General features: G+C 60.5%; 1 long non-coding RNA gene across 1 annotated transcript in view; it reads left to right on the forward strand.

The window, feature by feature from the left end:
- LOC137214149 (uncharacterized) overlaps positions 1 to 2,167 on the forward strand; it is a 70,246-nt gene extending 68,079 nt beyond the window's left edge. The window contains exon 5 of the long non-coding RNA XR_010938775.1: positions 1,312 to 2,167. This is a non-coding gene — a long non-coding RNA (uncharacterized lncRNA). The remainder of the gene's footprint in view (positions 1 to 1,311) is intronic.
- Positions 2,168 to 20,731: the final 18,564 nt, after the last annotated feature.

Here is a 20,731-nt window from a genome sequence, read left to right on the forward strand (position 1 = left end):
GGTGCCTAGGGCAGCTCTGGCCCCCACCCTGTCCCAGCATCCCTGGGCGTGCGTGGACAGTTCCAATCCCAGCGGGCCACGGCCGGGTCCACACCGCTAGCACCAGCAGCAGTACCCGCATCCTCGGCTGGCGCTGCCCGGCGCGCGTCCTGCTTAGCACGGAGACCGCTCTCTCCAGAGCCCCCTTCCCTTGTCTTCGGGGTGCAACGCATCTCGGCTCAGTGACATCCCTGTGAATAGCTACAGTCGTGGTCTTGGTGGTAACTGTCCCTTCAGGGGTGGAGAAGTTAAGGAACTTCCTCAGAAGATCCAGCTGGGGGATCTGGAGAGAGTGGGGGGGAGGAGAGGGGCTCAAACTCGGGGTCCTGGGGTGTCCGCTGTGTTGTTTGCACTGTGTCACTGCCTCAATGGGAAGGGGCTCTGTGTGGGAGCCCTTGGACAGCTAAGCCCTCCCCAGGCCCCTGGAAGTTCGCCCCAATTTGCTGGAGGGCAGGAGGCCGGGCCCAGCGTGAATGTTCTCATGGGGGCCCCGAGTTCCAGGTGCTGTGGCCACGTCCCCCACGAGACCCACCCAGAGTGCTCGCCTCTCGAGCGGACCTGCCATCTTCACCCTCAATGTGCTGGTGCCTGTTGGGGCACCTGTCGGGCAGGTGGGAGGGTCCAGCCGGCTGTGAGCCCAGGGATGTAAAGCCAGCGCCGGGTGACCTGCAGACATGCAGCAAACCCTGGGCATGGAGATGCCTCCAGCACTGGTGGGGCGCTGTGGGGGGCGTGTCCCGGAGCCGCGTCACACGGCCCTATGGCCGGGCTCAGATGGCAGGGAGCCCTCTCTCCCCGCCCGAAGTCTGAGATCCAGGTCCGCAGGGCTGGTTCCTGCTGAGTCCCTTATGAGGAAGACTCGCCCCCGGCCTCTCCCGCAGACTCTGGTGGTTTGCTGGCTCTCCTTGCAGTTCCTTGGCTTATAGACGCAACACCCCAGCTCTGCTTTGTCCCCACACAGTATCTCCCAGTGCATGTCTGTGTCCAAAATCCCCTTTTTCGAAGGACACCAGTCCTATGGGATTAGGGGCCACCCGATTCCAGTAGGACCTCATCTTAACTAATTACATCTGCTAAGACCCTAATCCCCAAGAAGGTCCCATTCTGAGGTCCTGGTGGTGAGGACCTCAGCACGTGGACCTGGGGGGCACGGTGCAGCGCGTCACAGTGGTCCCCACGGGCTGCTGGGAGGCTCACGTGGGCTGGTGCGTTTTGGCAGGGGCACGTGGGAAGTGACGTCAGGGCTGGTCATGAATGGTTCCCCTCCAGCAGGCGTCATCATAGCTCCTGGCTGCGACGTTGAGGAGCATGGCTTCCGCCGGCCGGGCATCCGGCGCAGCCTGTCTGTGCAACCACGAGGTTCCCACATGCCGAGCCGGGAGGTCTGCTCAGCCAGGGCCCAGCCAGGAGCCCAGAGCACAGGGATTCAACGGAGGCGCTGGTTCAGGAGCATTGGGAAGGCCCAAGGGGTCATGCGTGTGACCCAGGGACAGGACCTGCAGCGAGACAGGCGTGAGTCTTCAGGACCCAGGAGCTGCGAGAGGAGCCCATGGGCCTGGGGGCGTCTCTCTTCTGAGCAGGGGCCTCCCCAGCGGCTGCTGGTGCCCCTGTGAGGCACCACGGGCTGGTTCTGCTGAAAGAAGCTGGCGGCCAGCATCAACTGTGGCCGACGGGACCAGGGGCCAGTGCCTGGGACGAAAGTAACAGGGGCGACGTATAAATGTCCTCTCCGCCAGCACCTGCCTCCCCACTGCCCTCACCTGCCTCCCCACCACCCTCCAGGGCCCCAGTTGGCAGAGCCGCACAGGAGGCCGGCTGGCCAGGGGGACGTCATCGGCGGGGTCCTCACCCAGCAGCCCAGTGTGTGAAAGGGCAGGTGGGAGCCCAGAGACAACATATCAGACGGCCAGCACTGGCCTCCCCTTGGCTGGACGCACCCCTCTTACCTGGATGTACGTCCAGCCCTGGTCGACGATGGCAACCTGTGAGTGCTTCTGCCTAACGAGATGCAATTACCCGTCAGAAAAACAAAGACACTGTCACCTCCTTTTGTTAAAGGGGCGACAAGATCCCAGCATCCCGACACGCGTTTCCTGGTGACAGTGGCGGCATTCATCTCTGGCAAGTTTCGTTTCTCTCTTAGTTCAGTTGTGATGTCATATGTTTTGTATATTTTTGAATAAATGTACGTATGTGAACATTTTGGAGTCATAGAATAGATTGTCAAGTTAACCACTGCCCACCGTATATTAATCAAATAACAACGGGAAAGGAAGAGCGCGGGAGAAGGGAACCAGGACACGCACGCGCACGTGCATGCGCCTGTATGAGAAGGCGCACGGATGTGATGGGGCTGTAGTCTGGGTTCCACACCCGACCCTGAGGCACAGCCCACATTTACCATCTTTGCTCCATCTGTCTCCTTGGCTCACCTGGCATCTCAGCTGGCTGGGGTTCTGTCCGGGTGGGGTGACTCAGTGTAACCTCGTTAAAGGGTCTGAATCCTCGGGCATCCTGCTTTGCCCTTTTTCAGATGCTGTGCTTCTCCACTGACTTTCACACTGGGGGGGGGGGGGTGCCCTGGGGCCCAGTCTTCCTCCTCCAATGTCCCCTTTGCAGGGGGCATCAACGGCCCCCGGTGGCACACTCACTGTCACCGGGCCAGTTGGTTCAGGGGTAGGCGGGGCCCCAATGGCCAGCTGCCAGTCTCGACTTCTATTCCGTGGAACCACTGTTATGTCAATTGGAGGAAGCATCTCTCTCGGGAATCAGGGCATCTGAACCAGGAGAGTCCAAGGCCGCAGGGTCGGGAAGCAAAGGTCCTGGTTTAGTAGGTGTGAGTGAGAGGCACCACTTCTGCCCCTGGCTTCTTGGACCTGGAATCTGGCCTTGGGACAAGCAGCTTGTTGATTCAAGACATAAATCACACCCTGGGACAGAGGCCCAGCCTTTCATGGTGTGGCAGCCCAACTGGCACCGGACGGAGACTTCAGTAGGCTTGACGTGACGGGGACCAGAGAAACGGGAGGGCAGCGCCCATCGCTGAGCCCACCCACATACTTTTACCATGAATGGGCATCTTTGGTCGGGAGCAGTGCTGGGTGGAGTGCCAGCATGGGGACGGGTGTGTAACGCACGTCCACAGGCGGCTGAGCCCTCCGAGGCCTCACGGCAGGGAAGGCGATCTCCGTGCGGAGAGGACAACATGCTGCCGCTCTGTGATGGCAGAGGTCCAGGGTCACCTGCCAGACACCAGCGGGTGGCACAAATGCCCAGGAAAGTGTGCCGCACGAGGGTCCCAGGGGGAGCTTCTGTTTGGGGCAGGTAAGTCACAGGGCAGAGGTGACGGGGCTGACCTTGGCCTGAAGCCCGCATCACTGAACCCCAGCCTAACCTTTGTTTACGGGTCACCCAGCAAAGTGCCACCGACCAGGGGGCTTAGAACGGCAGAAATTTGTTCTTTCCCAGTCTGGAGGCCAGAAGTTTGAAATCCAGGGGATTCCGTCCTAAGCTCCAAGGGAGGGTCCTGCCGGCCCCCTCCTGCTTTTGGCGGCCCCAGGTATTCCTGGGCTTGTGGCTATGTCACTTCAATCTCTGCCTCTGTCGTCACATGGCCTTATCCTCTTCTTAGAATGTCACCAGTCCATTGGGTTGGGGCTCAGCCTAATGACCTCATCTTAAGTTGGTTCCATCTGCGAAGAAGACCCTGCCCTAAATCATCATGGTCACAGGTACTAGGTGTTAGGACTTGTATGTATGTTTTTTGGGGGACATAACTCAGTCCACAACAATCACCCTCCCTGCCACCACGGCCACTCTGTGAGGGACCCTGAGCAGGCACCAGGGCAGCTGGGGAGACGTTCCCCCCAAGTGGTCTGCCTGGATTCCAGAGCCTCCTCTGTCTGCATGGACGCCCTTCTGTGCACCTGACGGGGCAAGAGCGTCTTCACAGCTGTGTTTGCTCCAGAAGGGCCACCCCAGACCCTTCCTTCAGATTCCAGGTCACCAGCTTCCTCTTTCTAAGCCCCGGGGCATGCTGGGCAACCACTGGTACATCTCTGGAATCTCTGGAGTTGGTGTCCATCCCACCTGTGGCCACCTTTCTGTCTTGATAAAGAGGACAAACACATGTGGTGTTGGGTGTTCGGCCCGCTGGATGGCTTTCTCCTCCTCCATCTTCAGGATCAGCCGGACTAGCGCTGCATCACTCTAAGTTACTTCTGGCCGGTGACAGAAGCCAGTTCAGAACCATGTATCAACCAAGCCTAAGTTTTTTGTCTTCCATCAAAGCTCGTAAGGAAGTCCCCGTGAAGCTGGGGGCGAGGGAGGATGGTAATGGGTCAAAGGATGCATTTTCCAGGAGTCCTGGCCACCTCTCCTCTCTGCATCTTTGTCCCTTCCTGACCAGCTGGAGTTCCGAGACGCCGTTCCTATGCGGTGGCAGATTGGTGCCGCCATGCGTGACCTGACGGTTTCTCGGCCCGAATAACCCAGTGGGTGGTGAACAGCTCAGACTGACCTGATGTCAGCAGTCAGGCATTGGGTCTGGGGCACAGTAGGGGACCAGGAGCTCATCCTTCAAAGGAGAAGTTACTCTCGGGGGAGACATGACTTTGCTTCCGAACCCTAGCTTTCCACACTGTGATTCCCGGCTCTGGTTTCTTTGGGATTCTAAGCAGCGGCCCTATTTGCTGCAAACGCTTCCGTCGCCGTTGGAAAGGCCGGGTGATGACGTCAGCAGAGCAGAGCGTCCCGCAGCCCACATCCACAGCTCTTGCCTTGGGCTCCGCTCAAAACTGGAAACCTCTGGATCGCCCTGGAAATAGGAGCAGCCCACTCCTGGGTGCAGCGGGGGGAGTGTGGGGTGATTTGCTTCCACGATCCAGACAGCTCCCCCAATGGCGTTGCTCCTTCTGGGCACAGTACGTGGGAGGCGGCTTCTGCTTCCCCTCAGAGGATCCATGTTTCAGACCATGGTCCCCCAGAAGCCTCACCCACGCATCTGACCCCTCAATTTTCATGAGTTTATTATCCACCCTCTGGTGCACATGGATCTTATCAAGTCATCCAAGACATTTGCCAATTCCCGATCTCCAGGATCGGTGGCCTTGGTGTTGTGCTCGATGGACCAGGGCGACGCCCTGTGACCTCAGGGTGACTGAGATCTTTGTAGATAAGATTAGGGCATCACGTGGGAGACTAACAGGGGTCAAAGACAGGATCCAAAAGGGGACATCACGTCTGCCGTGTGGGAGCACATGCTCCACGTGGACACAAGGGAAAACACGTTCACCAAATCCATCGTGTGTCCTGCCCGCGGCTTTGCTGATTTTCTCAGTAGAGTTTCCACGATTGGAAAGTGCACCAAGGCTCATCACCTGATTAAATTTAGAAGAATCCAGAGCAGTGGCTCTCAACTGCGGGAGACCCTCCTCCCCGGGACATCTGGCAGCATCTGGACACTTTTCGGTTGTCACAACTAGGGGAGGACACTGGTGTTTAGTGGGGTAGGAGCCAGGGTGCTGCTAAACGCCCTGCAATGCACGGGACGGCCCCACCGTGAAGAAGGTCCTCGGCCGGGAGGTTGAGAAGAGCTTATCCAGGGTCCTTCCCTGAGACCCGTCCACCTCCCACACATGTATTCCAATCACTGAGGCCACAGAGCCCACTGGGGTGGATGAGGGCCAGCTCTCTTGTGTCACCTGAGCATGTGGCTGGGGGGTGCCGTGGTGTTTGGGGTCCCCAGGAACCTGTAATGTCTGCAAGCCTGTTTTGGGAGCACAGACAGCCTGCTAATAGCCTGCAGGCCTCTTTGGGGCAGATCAGAGTTTGTTCTTGGGTTGGTGTTTCTGGATCTTTCCTGGAGGCCCCCATCTGCCCTCAACCTGGGACTCAGATTGTGAACCGGCTTCAGGGGACCTGGGTGACAGGCACGACTCTCGCAGTGACAGGGAGGCGTCCTGTTGTGTGGGTCGATCACATTTCCCTGGACCCTCCACCTACTCTGTCCCGAGAGATGCCGGGATCAGGTAGCCGTGACGATGGGCACTAACCCTTCTAATGGCCACTCCATCCACAGCCCGGCACGGTTCTTGTCCTCAGCTGGTTGATGGCCTGACTGTGGCTACTTCAGGACCTTGTCATTCCCACTGGAGTCGGGGTCCCGCCCCAAAGCGTATGGCCGGCTGGAATACGGCCAAAATATGCAAGGTCCTCCTCCTGGAACCTGGGAACGAAGTCTTTGCGGCTGGATCGAGGCCAGGATGCTGAGATGGGAGCCCATCCTGAACCATCCGGGTCGGCCCTAAAAGCCCTCGTAAGCGTCCTCGTAAGAGGGAGGCGGGGGCATCTGACACACACGGAGCATGGAGCGGAGGCCCCTCGCCGATGCCTTCTTTCCCAGGCCAGCTCCCAGGCGCCGTGGGGTGTGGGCTGCACGTGAAGTTCCCAGCTCGGCCGCTGGCCGCCGTTTAGCCCAGGTTCTGTCGGCCAGCGGCCAACCTCCTGGAGCTGCGTCAGCCAACCCAGCAGGTCCACGAGCTCTGGTGAGTGAGCGCGCGTCGGGAAACTCAGATGGCATTGGCCTTGCATCTCACCCTTGGAGCAACACCTGAAAATTGGCTCTCCAGCCATCTCCTGGATTCTGTAGCAAAGCCTCCTCTTCTCGGGGCATTTAAGTCAGGAGAGAGGCCGAGATCTGACTCAGCTGTGGCCCAGATGCGAGAGGGGGGTGCGGCTGGATCTCGGGGAGACCAGGAGCTCTTTGCCAAGCGACTGCCTGATGGAACTGTGCCAGGGTCTCCTGACAATGGTGGCGAGTTTCTCTGGCGGGGTTGGGGGGTGGGGTGGGTTCTCCTTCTGAGACGCAGAGCCCAAGACCTTCATCTCTGGCCACGTCCATCCAAACATCCCTGCTCCACCACCCAGGACCCCAGGGCCGCTCACCAGCCCCACGAGTTCCCCTGGGAATGGACGTCAGCCCCGCCCCCTCTGCAGTGGCCACTCCTACCGTCATGGTCAAGTGTGGCCACCACTTGGTCCCCAAGGTACAGACTTCAAAAGGAACATAGGTGACCATTCCATCAGCTGTGAAACCATTGTGGGGCCCAGGCTTCTAGGGGCCCGTTTTCCTTGGCAAGGACACGGTCAAGCTGTCCCAGACCCTCAGCAGAGGCAGTTTGGATCCTCGGGTCACTGCTGGCACGGCGTCCAGTCAGGAGAACCTGAACCACCCTGCGTAGTTCAGCAGCGGGCGGTGACATGGGGACCGTCCTCTGCACGGGCCTCGGAGGGAGAAGGTGGGAAGCACGATGGGCACGGTGCTGGGAGGCCGGGGGTCCGCTGGCCAGGCCCTGTTAGAGCCGCCCCCACCCACGGGGTGCTTACTCCCCTCCCCCCACTGCTCTTGCCCCAGGCTTTGCAGGACAGGGTCCTTCTTGCTGCTCAGAGCCAGACGACACCACGATGCATCCTGGGGGCCGGTTTCCCTGCCTCCGATCCAGGGCAGCCCTGGTCTCTCCCCAGCACGTCTCCTGGTGTTTTCTTTCCTCCCATCCTCTCTTTATTATCCGGGTAGAAGTTAATCCCATGAAGCACACAGCCCCCCCGCCCCAGACCGAGGTGCGGGACATCCCACGCCCACTTCCCCGAAGGGCCACCTCTGCCCTGACGTCCACCCGGCTGCTCTGCTCCCGACTCACCCTCGAGGTCCCTTGGGATGCTCGCCCGTCGTGCCTGTGGGGTTGGCCTCGTCCTGTCCGCATGGTGCTCTCCGCTCTCTTTCATTTGCTGATTCTCGGTCTCTCTGTATAGGGGAAGGCTCCATGGTCAGGCGCCCTGTTTGTTTTGTCTCCCCTGACCTGCCTCGGAGCCTGGGGCCCGGCAGGCGCCCCGGGAAGTACTTGCTGAATGAATGAATGAAGGGGTGCAGGTGCACGTACCCGGGACGTCCAAGGGAACCAGACGGCTCCGACTGGCAGGGAGACGGCCTCGCCCTCCCGGTCTCCCGCCCAGCATCAGCCCCACGGGGGGGGCGGGGTGGACTGGAGCCCCCTTCCTTTGGCTCTCGCAGGAGTGTTGGCCTCACAGCCCATTAGTAATGGGAGTGAAGCTTCGGAGAAACCGACCCCCACAGACAGAGGCGCAAGCCCCGCCTCTCACTGTGCCCCCTGCATTCGAGCCCTGTGCTGCCCCAGGTGACCGTGGACACAGCCTTGGTGAGCCCCTGAGAGGCTCTCGGCCCGACTCCCGGGCTTCCGTGCGGACGAGAACAGGCAAGCCTCGAGCACACACCCTGGAAACGTTCATTTCTGCTTCTTCAAGAATGGGAAGATCCGTTTTGCGGCAGAAACCTGGTTGGCGGTCTTCTTTCTCCAGGAAGGCAGCCTCTTAGCCACAAGGGACCCCTCAGCTGCCCTCTGACTCTGGGCGGCGAGCTCTGGCCCCGACTGGGACGCAGCGCCTCTGAGTGGCTGGCTGGGGGCACGGAGATGCCGGCTCGGTCTCCCTGGCCCAGCCTGTTTGCAAGCCGCTCACCCTGATGGATCCTGGAACACCAGAAGGGGACGCTGGGCAGGGCTCCATCTGCAGGACTCCCAGGGTCCTTTGCACTTCATGCATTCATTCATGCATTCACTCATTCATTCATCCAGTCATCAGCTCAGGGGGCAGCCTGGACATCTGGCCTTCCCACCCATCTTCCCCTCCGATAGCTGCTGGTGTGGGGCCTCCACGCAGACAGAGGCCCAGAGGATCTTGACGGTGGGCGGTCGGTCCTCTGATGGTTCAACCGCTGCCCTGGGCTAGGCACGCTGGACCCAAGTGGATGGTCCCAGGCTGACTGAGCAGTCCACAGCGACCGGGCAGCAGGGCAGCCCTGCCCACCAGCCAGCAGTGTCTCCCCAAAATTCAGCACAAGTTGGGGCTGCAGCCCTTGACACTGACTGCAGCTGCTGGGCACCAGCAAGTCCCCCAGTGACCGACGGGTGACAGGTCCATCGGGGCTAGTGAGCGTCCCCCGTGGACATTGCCCTCCAGCCCCTGCAGGCCCACTGTCTTCCTCTGCCGCCTGACCCTGTGTCCCTGAGGCTGACCTGTAAGGACCCCTCTCTGCTGCACTGCCCTCTGGCTTCCCGGGGAGTTTGGGCCCTGAGGTCAGAGGGCTGGAGAGGGACCCATTTCCTCCTGGGGGGTTAGAACCACTGCTGCTGAGTTTCTTCATCCTTTACCTGTTGCTGGGCCCTCAGCCTACCGAGCCCCTGTAGACAGCCCCATACAGCCTCCCCTTCCTCTCCTGCGGGCCCAGGCCATCTCTTTCTTGCCAGGATTCTAGCGATGGTGTCCAGGCAACGGCTGACCCTTCAAGGCTGGACAGGCACTCACAGATGAGGCAGAGGGAGGAGGTTGCCCTGGGGTGCTCACAGAAGACCCCTCCGCGGGAGGGCCTGGGTGGTGCCCCAGCCGGAGCCGGGCACCCCTCTGCAGGGTGTATCCACGGTGTGCGTCAAGCTCCCGTCCTGGGCGGGGCGCTGACCGCGGGGAGGGGAGGCTGTGCGGGAGCGCCTGTCTCCACAGGGGGGAGCTTGAAAATCCAGGGATTTTCCTGGCGTGTCGTCTCTAACAGACGTCGTTACCACCTGGCGTGTCGTCTCTAATAGACATCGTTACCACCTGCAGCCTGATGTGCTGGTAATTATCTTCCTGGGCTTCACCCTGAGCCCCGGCAGCGCCGTTAGGGGCGTGATGTGCGCGTCCTAAAACAGTGATTATTTACAGCGCGTGCCATTCAACCCCCATAATCCTGACGTCTGTGTCGAGTCCTGGTCCTGGGAGTGAGGGCGGGGCTGAGGGAGCTCTGGCGTCCCCTCTGTCCCCTCCGCAGAGGCTGGCCCAGCACTGCGCCAGCTCCGAAGTGTGGCTGGGAAAGACTCGGGGTCAGGCCTCGGCCGGAGAACTGCAGGCCGGGTCCACACTGCCCGCGACAGGGCTGCGTCTGGCCGGGTCTGGGGCCTCTGTGTGCCGGCGTCCCTTGGGACCACCAGGCAGCAGAAGGGTCTGGAGCAGGTGTCCATCCAGGCTCCGCCAGGGGCCCATGGGTGACCTTGGCTGATTGCATTTCCTGTCTGAGTCTGCAAAACGGGCACGACCAGCACACCTGCCTCCAGACTTAGACGCACGTTACCAGGCGAGACGAGGCTACGCTCTGTGATTCCAGCTCTGTGACATTCCGGAAAGGTCCAGTCTCCGGGGACGGCAAAAAGGCTTGCCAGGGGTTGGGTGGGGAGGAATGAGCATGCAGAGAGCAGAGCATTTTAGGGCAGTGAGAACGCTCTGTATGACACCATCATGATGGATACGTGTCTTTCTACATTTGTCCAAACCCGTAGAATGTACAACAGCAAGAGGGAACCGCGACGTGCGGACTGTGGACTCTGGGTGGTCACGACGTGTCAGTGCAGGTGTGTCGGTTGTGACAGATACATCCTCCGCGGGGATGCTGACAGAGGGGAGGGTGTGTGTGGAGGCGGGATGTGGGCAGGAGATCTGGGAACTCGCTGTGCCTTTCCCTCAGTTTTGCTTGAACCTAAAGCTGCTCTAAGAAAGATTAATTTTCTTAAAAAGACGAGCTTGTCGGGGGTCCGTGAGGCCCGAATGAGCGGATACGTGTAAGCCGTGTGTCTCGGCGGGTTTTTGGAGCGGCAGCCACGTGGCCAGCGTGGCTCAGGTCTCGGGACACAGGAGACGTCGCTGGGCAGGGGCCGCACTGGGCCCCCCGTCTCGCCCTCCCCTGCCCTCCGGGGCGGGGGCTGCCACTGGGAGTCTCTGGGGGCAGTGGTGCGCCACGGCTCTCAGAATCAAGAGTCGGTGTGGGATCTTTGTTAGTGGCGGGGATGCCTCTTTTAAATTATAAATCGATAAATAGTTAATTCACTAATAGAACTCTCCTGAATATTTCATGCGGCCCACGCACCGCCGCGCTCGGCCTCCGGATGTTGATGGAGCGGCTGCGAGGGATTCGAGGCGAACTGCCCCCAAACTCCGATCAGCTCAGCCGCGGACTCAGCGGGAGCTGGTGAGGGTCCCCTCCCCTCGCCTGGGACCGCACTGGTGCTTGTGTGATGCCCTAGAGAGGCTGGGCTTCATTCCCCATAAGCCACCGCTGCTCAGAGGAGGGACGAGGTTTGAGGAAAAGGAGGTGTTGTGGGTGTTTTTATTTCCCCAGATTTACATGTTGAAACACCAAGCCCTCGTGCCTCAGGACATGGCTGTATCTGCATCTTTAAAGAGATAATTAAGGTAAAATGAGGTTGTCTGTGTGGGTCTTAATATAATAGGACTCGACCCCAGAGGCACTCCCAGGGGAGCTGGGTTGGTAAGGTATTCAGTAGGCGCCACATCACCGTCCAGTGCATTTCCTCCAGGCCGTTCTGGACCAGGTGGGACTCTGCCGGCCAGAGCGCCAGGCTGAGGAAGTGTGGGCGGCCCCTGGGCTGTGTCCACGTGGACGGAGCCTTTGACTTGGTCTCTGAGCAGCCCGTCGGGGCCTGCGGGGGACACCGCTGGCGAGGGTCTCCTCTGTGGGTCTGCGCCTCCAGGAGCCCACAAAGCCACTCTTGCTAAACCATCCTGACGTTTGCTTGGTCCCATCAAGCCTGTGGCCAGCGGGGACCCGAGCCTGGCAGGAGACGTGGCAGCACCGTGGGTAAGGTTCCCACCCTTCTCTGCAGGTGAGGGCAGGCCCCGCAGGTGACCCTGAGTGCAGGGACGCGTCCACCCCTCAGAAGAACAGATGCAGCTCGGGAACTGGGGCGCCCGCAGCCTTGGGTCCACAGTGGTTATTCTGTGCCCTCGGTGCTGGTGACTGCTCCGGGACCTGTCGTGTCCCTGGGGAGGGCGGCAGCCCCTCCCAGGTGCGGTGGCCTTGGAGCAGATCCGTGTGCTGCGTGGCCCTGTCTGCTGTTGCCCCCGAGGCAGCCCTGCCTCCGTGGCCTGTTAGCTCTGCCGACAGAGCTGTAGCAGTGACAGTAGATTAATATCTCTTTAATCAGCCAAAATGAACATGGCACGCTGGTGACAGTCCAATTTCCTGCTAACAGATCGTAGCCCATCTAAACCCAGCGCTCTGCTGATTTTTATTTCTGCCAGAGATAATTCAGTGTGGGAGGACCAGCCAGCACCATCCCGGCCGCCGCCTTGCTGTTCAATAAATCTCGCTGCGGCGGCATTTCTCACCCACCTGTCAGGCGCCCGCCGCCCAGGGGACAGAATGCGCCTCTGTGGGCCGGTGGCACTTAGAGGCCGTGGCAGAGCGAGGAGGCACGACGCGGTTGCCGTCGAGCTGGGCCCGATGTGCCTTTTCCCTCAACGGGAGCCACTGCTGAGTGTCTCAGAGGCCGCCGGAGACAAAGAGCAGGGGCTGCGGGAGCGGGTGGCCGCGTGTGCACACCTGTGGGGTCCCAAGGGGGCCCCGGCTTCGTGTGACTCTCCGGTTGCCCCTCCCAGGCCGTGGGAAGTCGCTTCTCTTCCCATCTTCTCTGCAGGTGCGGAGAGCAGCTCTCGTCCCACCTGCTCCACAAGGGGTGTCCAGAGGCCCGGGAGGTGGGCGCCGAGTGAGGCTGGCAGCACCGGAGCAAGCCTCTTACCCGATGACGAGCCCTCAGGGGGCGACCGGGGGCTTCCGGGTGGCTCTTCCCAGGGGGCAGTTTTCACCCCACGGACGGAGGCAGCTCTTCTCTAAATGTGATTCTGTCACTGGCGTGGTCCTCGTACCTGCCGGCCACCCCTCTGAGGGTGGCTGGGGTGCGTGCAGCCTGCTGGCAGCCCTTCCTCAGAGGGCCAGTCCCAGAGGCTGCACCCCTGCCCGCTTTGCCTCAAGACCAGGCTCCTGGGCAGTTGGCGGCTGTTAACGTCATCCTGGCGGCCAGGGCCTTGCGCCTGATCGTCCCCAGTGTCCACGTCTTAATTACAGGCTTCCTTTGCAGGACCTCCAGGTGGTGTCCTGGAGGCTGGACCACTCAGGCCTGAGTCACGGAGAGCCCTGGCAGGGGCCCTGGCCCCATTTGGGCCCAGCGAACTTCTCTTTAAGATCCTTGTCACCACCATAAAGTCTTTCTTGAAAAAAAAAAAGAAGATCGAGCATGAGAAATAGTAATTAGAGGTGACGCTTCCAGTGTTTCCGTCTGAGCTGAAGCGGGGAGATGCTGGTGTCAGCAGCCACAAGCGGCAGGCGGATGGGAGACGGTGTCTGCTGCATCAGGGCCCCGGCTCCATCCTCACCCTGAACAGCCCTGGTCCAGGCCTTGGGACCCACCCCTGCCTGCCTGACACGGCCCAGCCTTCTGCCCCCCACCGGCGGTTCTGGTCCCCTGTGCAGCCTTGTCCTATGCCTTCAGGGACGTCTGCTGACTTAGCTGACCAGGGAGTGGGGATAGAGCCGCCAGCGCCTCCCCAGACTCCTTTCATGGGTTGCTTCATTCATTCACTCAGCAAACATTCCCTGAGCCCTCCAGATGCTGGTGTCTTCAAGCAGGTCACGGTCCAGGATGTGTTCACAGCCTGGCGGGAAGACAACACAGAAAAAGCGACCTCCCAGCCCTGTGTCCTGTGCTAGGCTGTGCCCTTAGGGCGGGAAAGGCCAGTAGGTGGCACTCATTCCATTACGGCCCTTTCCCGTGTCCGGGGCAGACATCACTAATCGAGTGCAGCCCTACTTTCCTTGCAGATCAGTGTTGGTCCCTGCCCTTGGGAGAATCTTTTCCAGGCTGGTGGTTCTGTCCTGCAGGAGAAACTGCCCTGGACCACGTCCTTCCCACCCAGCTGGGCCTCCCTCCAGGAGCCCAGAGCTTCATGGCCCAGCTCTGCACCCTCTGCTGTGGGTCCACACTGGGCAGGCACACCACACAATCAAACCTAGACGTCAGGGCACACCATGCAGTGTGTCCATGTTGTCCATTTGCTGGCTGATGGCAGCCTCCACACCTCGTGGGCCCCCATGGCCCTCCCACCACCCCTTCCAGGCCATGACTTCTCACCCCAGAGGGGTCACAGCCCTGGCTGGGGTCACTCAGCTTGCACATGTGGTCACATGCCCTGCTCTGTCCTTGGGGCTATGCCCACCCTTTATGAGCTGGAAGTCTGGGGACAAGGGTTGCCATGACAGCTTTTCTGGCCTCTTCCTCCCCTGAGATCCTAGATGGTGGAGGGCACCCCTGGTCACCCCTGCACGGCCGCCACGGGAACAGAGCTGGCTCTGCCCATGGGGCCAGTCTGATGAGAGCCAGGCCCCACTCGGGGGCTCCCGGGACAGGAGAGCTTGGCCAGGGCCTGCTGGGGAGGACCAGGGACAGAAGGAGGGGAGTCCCCCAGCCCCTGGCACTCTGGCTCCAGAGGTAGCTCTTGGGGAAACATTTATCGTTGGCCCCCAGCCTCCTGGGACCACTGCCCTCCTCGGAAAGGCACTGGCTCTCAGGGGCACAGATCGGGGGCTGCAGTGTCCTGGTGGGGACCAGACCCAGCAGGATTTAATATGGGCAGCGCAGGACCTGACTGTCCCTGGCCTGGAGGGTGAGGGCAGAGAGAGGTGCCCGGGATGCAGGAACATGAGGAGTCGGGACAGCCATCAGAGGAGCTGGGGCCTGGGGGCGGGGCAAGCCCAGCCAGGAGAAGGTGACAACTCCCCGGATTCATGTGCCCCTCCTGTCACCTGCATGGGCTCCCACTGGATGGAACCTTCCGGGAGCCATGGCTGCTGCCCGCACCAGGGTCGGGAGCAAGGGAGAGGAGCACGGGTCTGAGGGGCGCACGGGCAGAGGTGGCCCAGGCAGTCTGCTTCCTCTGATGCGCAGTGAGCAACCGAAATTATTTGGGCCCTTCTGCCCGTGGCTGGCGGTGCCGCTCTCCACCTGCCCCCAGCAGGGTCTCCCCTGGGAAAGCTGACCAGCCCGGCCCCTGCCCTGCCTTTGCTGCCCGCCCCCTGCCTGCCCGAGGAGCCTTCTCAGTGCACGGGCCGTCTTGCCGTCTGCTCCAGGTCACCTGGGCCGTCCGCCTCCTGGGCCGGCTTCTTCTTCCCACGCCATCCGCGTCTGCCGGGCTCTGCTGGGAAGCTTCCTGAGCCGACTGGTTCCAGCGTCAAAGGGCCTCTCCCTGGAGGCCAGAGGCTTGGGAGGCCCCAGGAGTGGCTGGGCTGGGCAGTGGGGGATTCTCCGCCCCCTTGATCTTGCCTGAGGATTTACTCTACAAACAAGCATTTGGGTCTGATGGTGAGAATCAGGGCCTGGGACGGGGAGGCTGGCCATCGGCCGTGATTCCCGACAAGGCCTGGGACCCCTGCCCTAGCTGTTGGGGCCTCCGGAGATCCCAGAGGGAGGCAGAAACTATTTCATTAGAAAATCCTCCTGAGAAGGAAGGAGACACAGGCCCAGCCCCTCGTCCCCACCAGGAAGGACCCTGCGGCCAGCTCCGTCCCCTGGGTGCTGGTGGGTGTGAGCGGGGAGAGCCCGCATCCTCGGAGGACTGGGCGGTGCTGCCTGCAGGGGCGGTGGTCCCGGGTGCTGCCAGCTCAGCCCCCGGCAGGGGAAGCCTTTTCCAGGAGACCCCAGGTCTGGGAAGGCCTGGGAACAGCCTGGACCAGGTGGGACCCGGGTAGTGTAATGACGTAACTTGTCCCCAGTTCTCTGTTCCCCAAACACCTGCATCGAAACTTGAAGCCCTTTGGGTGGAAAGTAAGCCCCTTCCCCATGTGTTTTACTGGGTCTGTTCTGGAATCTTTCCCAAGGCATTTAGAGAGTGGACGGAGGGGGTGAGACGGACAAAGTTCCCGTGCACACACATGCACACAGACACAGACCGGTACTCACATTCACATGCACGCACGTGTGCACATAAGCAGACAGGCACATGCACACATGTGTGCATATGCGCTCACGGACACGTGCACACACATGCACACACACATGCACACACATGTACAGACGAGTGCACACATTCACACGCACACACATGCACACATTCTCAGATGTGTACACACATGCACATACTCCTATGCACATGCATGCACACTCTTTAAGGGCCCACCCAGGACTCAGGGCCCCGGGCCCCTCTGGCCCTCAGACAGACCACGTGCCCTAGGGCGCATGGGGCTGCCTGCACAGGCCCAGGGTTGGGGGGCATGCCTGGCGGGCCAGCCTCGGTGTGTGCATGGGTGTGTGAGGCCGCACTCTGTGCATCTGAGTGTGGACGCGGTGGGCGAGGAGAGCCACAGCCCTGCTCTGGGTGTGCACACGAGCTGAGTCCTCGTGCCCCACGTGTGGTGCTTACACGTCTGCATCCGAACCCGTCTCAGGCCCCTGCGTGTGGGTCTGAGGCCGCGGCCACCCGGGCTGGTGGGCGGCCGGCCGGGACTCTCTGGTCCCGAGTCACCATGGAGACGGGCGGCATCTCCCCACCCCCGGCCCCGGTCTGGGGCCTTGTTCCCGAGGCCGGTCCTGACCCGAGGGCCGCCTGCATTGCCTTGGCCCCATCGCGCAGCTGACAGGCTGGCATTTCCCTTCCTGTTTGCTCTTTTTTCTCCCTGTCATGTCGACAAGCACAATCGTGTTCCCTGACAGACGGAAATATCAGCCCTCGAGTACGGGGACAAAGCAGGCTTTAAACTTTAACGAGAGGCGTTAATGGAAATAAAATGTAGAAAGCCCCCTTCAGATGCGGGGTTTCTGTTTTATCAGAGGAAAAGTGCCCCAAATAATAAATAACTATGTGTGTCTTCGTTCCTTTACACGAGTGAATAGTTAAAACGTGTAAAAATGTGGAAGACGTATTTGCTGGGAACAAAAGGAAGCGCTCATTTAACCCCCCAAAATGAATAAATAAAGAAAGGTGATGGCGAAAACAGAGGAGATGCGTATTTACCGGGGCAGCGGGGGCTGGGTGCGGGGAGCTGCATGTGAGCTGCTCTGCAGACTGGCCCACTTCTTGGGGTGCAGGGCTCGGTCTGGATGGTGGCCCATGGGGTCGTTCCCTGCACCCCCATCAGCGTGGGTCCCCTGGGGTCTGTCCCTGTACCCTGACCAGCCATTGGTCCCTGAGGTCTGTCCCTGTGACCCCACTGGCTGTCGGCCCCTGAAGCCTGGCCCTGTACCCCACCAGCTGTGGGCCCCCGGGGTCAGGCCTGCGTCCCACCAGCCGGAGCAGCTGTTCCACAAAGCCCAGGGGAGCTGAGCAGACAGCAAGCAGGAGGGAGCCCCGGGCGAAGTTTAAAAGCCCCAGGCTCCCTCCCTTCCTGTCCCTTTCTGTCCCGTCATTCCTTGTTTCGTGAGCACCTGGACACCCCTTGTTTATTTAGTGCCCACTGTATGCCTCGAGCACCAGCCCGTGTGAGTTTCCCAGGACGCCCGGGACGACAAAGCCCCACAGCTGGGAGCTGAAAACAACAGAAGTTTGCTCGTTCCTGGTCGTGAAGCCTGGAAGTCTGGAATCAAGGTGTCCAAAGGGCCACGCCCTCTCTGAGGCTTCGGGGAGGATCCCTCCTGCCTCTTCCAGGTTCTGGGGACTCCAGGTGTCCCCTGGCTTGTGGCCACAGCACCCCAGTCTCTGCCTCTGCTGTCACGTGGCCGTCTTCTCCCTGTGACTGTCTCCTCTTCTTATAAGGACACCAGTCGTGTAGGGCAGGGCCCACCCCAATGCCCTCACGTTGACCTGGTTATATCTGCAAAGACCCTATCTCCCAATAAGATTGTGTTCACAGGTACTGGGGGTTGGGACGTCACCATGCCTTTTGTGGGGGGGGGATACAGTTCAACCCCTGGCACCAGGACACTGTGAGCCCTTCCGAGGCCTCTTACAAGCAGGGTGCCTGAGGCCGAGGGGATAAAGCGACTTGCCCAAGGTCCCTCTGCCTGAGGGTGGGCTGTGTGTGTGTGGGTCAGGTCTCTGTGGGGGTCCTGCTGGGGACCCAGTTGTGAGATCTTGGGAGATCTGGGGAATCGGTTTTCACAAGCTCATCCTGCCTCTTTCCATGCTTGTTATGTGCAGGAGGTGCTGAAGGTCTGGCCCAGGGCTGGCCTGCTCCCGGCCTTTGCACAGATGTTTCAGCAGACGACACAGATGTGTGCACGTTCACCCTGACACTCTGGTCTTTGCGACTCCAGACGGCAGGTGGTGGGAGCGGAGGAAGGAGACCGGGCTTGTTTTGTGCCCTTGTCCCCGCTGGTAACCTGGGGAAGCGCAGCTGTTTCTGACCCACCTTTTCTCATCTGAAAATGGGTGTAAGATGGACACTGCCCCGTGCCCGCCACCAGTGGTCAGTACCTGGTTAAAGGGGAATTGGATGGACAGACAGACCCTCTTTCTGAAATTAATGTGTGCTTTGTCACATTGCCTGCGGAACTTTCTAGGAGACAGTGGGGTTTTCCGGGCACGGTCTGGCCCTTGTGCTACTGCTGATAATAACCCTGCCACCTAAGTAGTCTCCAAGTGGGCGCTGGCATCTTGGCCGTCTGGTGCCCGCGTTGCCCACAGGAGACATACCTGATGGTCGCCATCCTGTAGATGCGGACGGCAGGATGGGGAGTGGGTCGGGCCCTCAGCCGTCGTGGCCCTCGCTCTGTGCCAGGTCCCGCCTGGGGTCCCCTGGGGCTGTTACCCACCTTCCTGGAATCCCAGCGCTGCTTTTAATGATAATTCATTTTCCTTCCCACCAAGAGGTTTCACAGTGTGACCGCTCAATTATTCATTGCTGGGCCTCCCCGGAATGGAGAGGCAGACAATTTCCGAGGCTGAAGAAGGTTTTTCGATGTCTGTGCATTAATTTTTAAACCCGCTCATGTCGGTGACCAGCCCGAGCTGTGCACCTTTCAGGCCAGTGGGAAGGTTGGACCAAAGGGACTATGTGTTCTTGAGTCTTGTGACTGAGGACGGCCCGGGGGTGTCCTTGGTCAGAGCAGAATTCCAGGCTCCTGGGGGGAAGAAACTTCCAGACCTAGAAGCAGATTTGTCGGTCAGGGTAGGAATTCTCAACAGGCCATTCAGCCAGGGCGGGAACATGGTCCCTGGATTGTCATGTGTTCCTATTTCCTGAGTCAGAAGAGAGTGGCCCAGAGGGTACACAGCCGCCCGTTTACAAGCGAGGAAACCGAGGCGTGTCCAGATGGGGTTGCCAGCTTCTAGCGGTCTTCTTAGGACATCACCGGGGGTCCAAGGCCAGGCCCGTCTCCAGGCAGGATCCTGTGAGCAGACAGGCGCGGAAGCCAAAGCGGGCCCAGACCATTCTCATTACGGCCAGAGAGAACCCTGCGAAATTACAACACTAGCAACGTCATTTATTTCAGCAACATTGGGGCAAAACGACTTTACAATGGTGTTTTATGTGTTACATGTGTACCATAAATATTTCCATAAAAACATGCATTAAAATATAAAAGTGGGCCCCAAATATCAAAAATTGGGAGGGAGAAAGCCCACAGCAAAGCCCACGTGACAGCCGGCTCCCCAAGCAGCCGTGGAGGGGTGTCCCCCGCGGGTGGGGATGTGAACGCCACCCCCAAATCCCTCGTGGAGGGGGCTGGCTCAGAACCCCGCCAGCCAGCCCTGGCTCTGCTGAGGGACTGTCTCGGGGCTGGGGGAAGGTGGTACCCCCTGCGCCGAGTCCCACCCTCCCTGTACTTAGGGTCTGGGGACGCCCCACAGCTCCCTCCTGCCCTGACAACACCTGGTCCTGCCCGGCCTCTGCTCACAGCTGCCCTCCTTGGGCCCCCGGAGGCCACACACTCCCTCAGTCCAAACTTCCCAGCCAAGCCCACCACCATGGTGGACCAGTGTGGCCAGGCTCAGGGGTCCCCCAGGCCACGCTTATCCACCCATGGGCTCCGGCCACAGAGACCGGGGCCTCATGTTCACAGTGCAGCTGCACCGGGCACGGCTCTAGCAGCCGTGTGCAAGTTAGTTAACTCACTATCCTCCACAGCTGCCTCACACGGAGGTCGGCACAGAGAGGTCAAGCCACTCGCCCAAGGTCACACAGCCAGGAAGTGGGGGAATCGGGAGTTGCAACTGGCTGCCTGGCTCCAGATCCCTGAGGTCCCTGAGGACCCAGTTTTCCCAGAGGCGTGGCGCCTCCTGGCCCTACTCCTGGCCAGCTCGGAGCACATCAGGCCCACGGGCCCCTCCCTCCGGGCCTCCATGAGCAGCTCGGAGCCGTCGCTGCCGCCCTCCTTTCTGACTGTCCTCTGACTCGGGGTCCCTGGCTGGTCCCGAAGAGCTGCCCCATGCTTGGTCATCGTTGCCCTTCCAGGCCTTGGCCCTCCCTCCTCTCTGCGCAGCGGGTGGGCTCCTGTCTGCGGCAGCGGGACATTCCCTGCCGGTTTCCAGAAGCCACGCTTGGACTGTGGACACAGGTTAGATGCCTATTTGGGGTGAGGGGGAGGGAAGCTGATAAGGAGGGGGAGCTGAAACCCCTGCCCCGGCCCGTCCCTGGGCCCCAGCTCGGGCCTTGGAGAGATGAGGACGAATTTTGTGCTGGAGCCCAAGGTGGGAGCAGGGGGGCTGTGTCCTGAGTAGTCGGGGATCCATGGGGGGACGGTAGGGCAGGGTCGCCCACAGGAACCCCTCCAGGGTGAGCTGCTGTCGCCAAGTTCAGAGGAATTAACAGACTCAAACTCATTTAGAAACAGGACAGAATAAAGAATAGACGCTGGGGGCA

Source organism: Pseudorca crassidens, chromosome 2, assembly GCF_039906515.1.
Source record: "Pseudorca crassidens isolate mPseCra1 chromosome 2, mPseCra1.hap1, whole genome shotgun sequence".
In the NCBI taxonomy this organism is placed as follows: Eukaryota; Metazoa; Chordata; class Mammalia; order Artiodactyla; family Delphinidae; genus Pseudorca; species Pseudorca crassidens.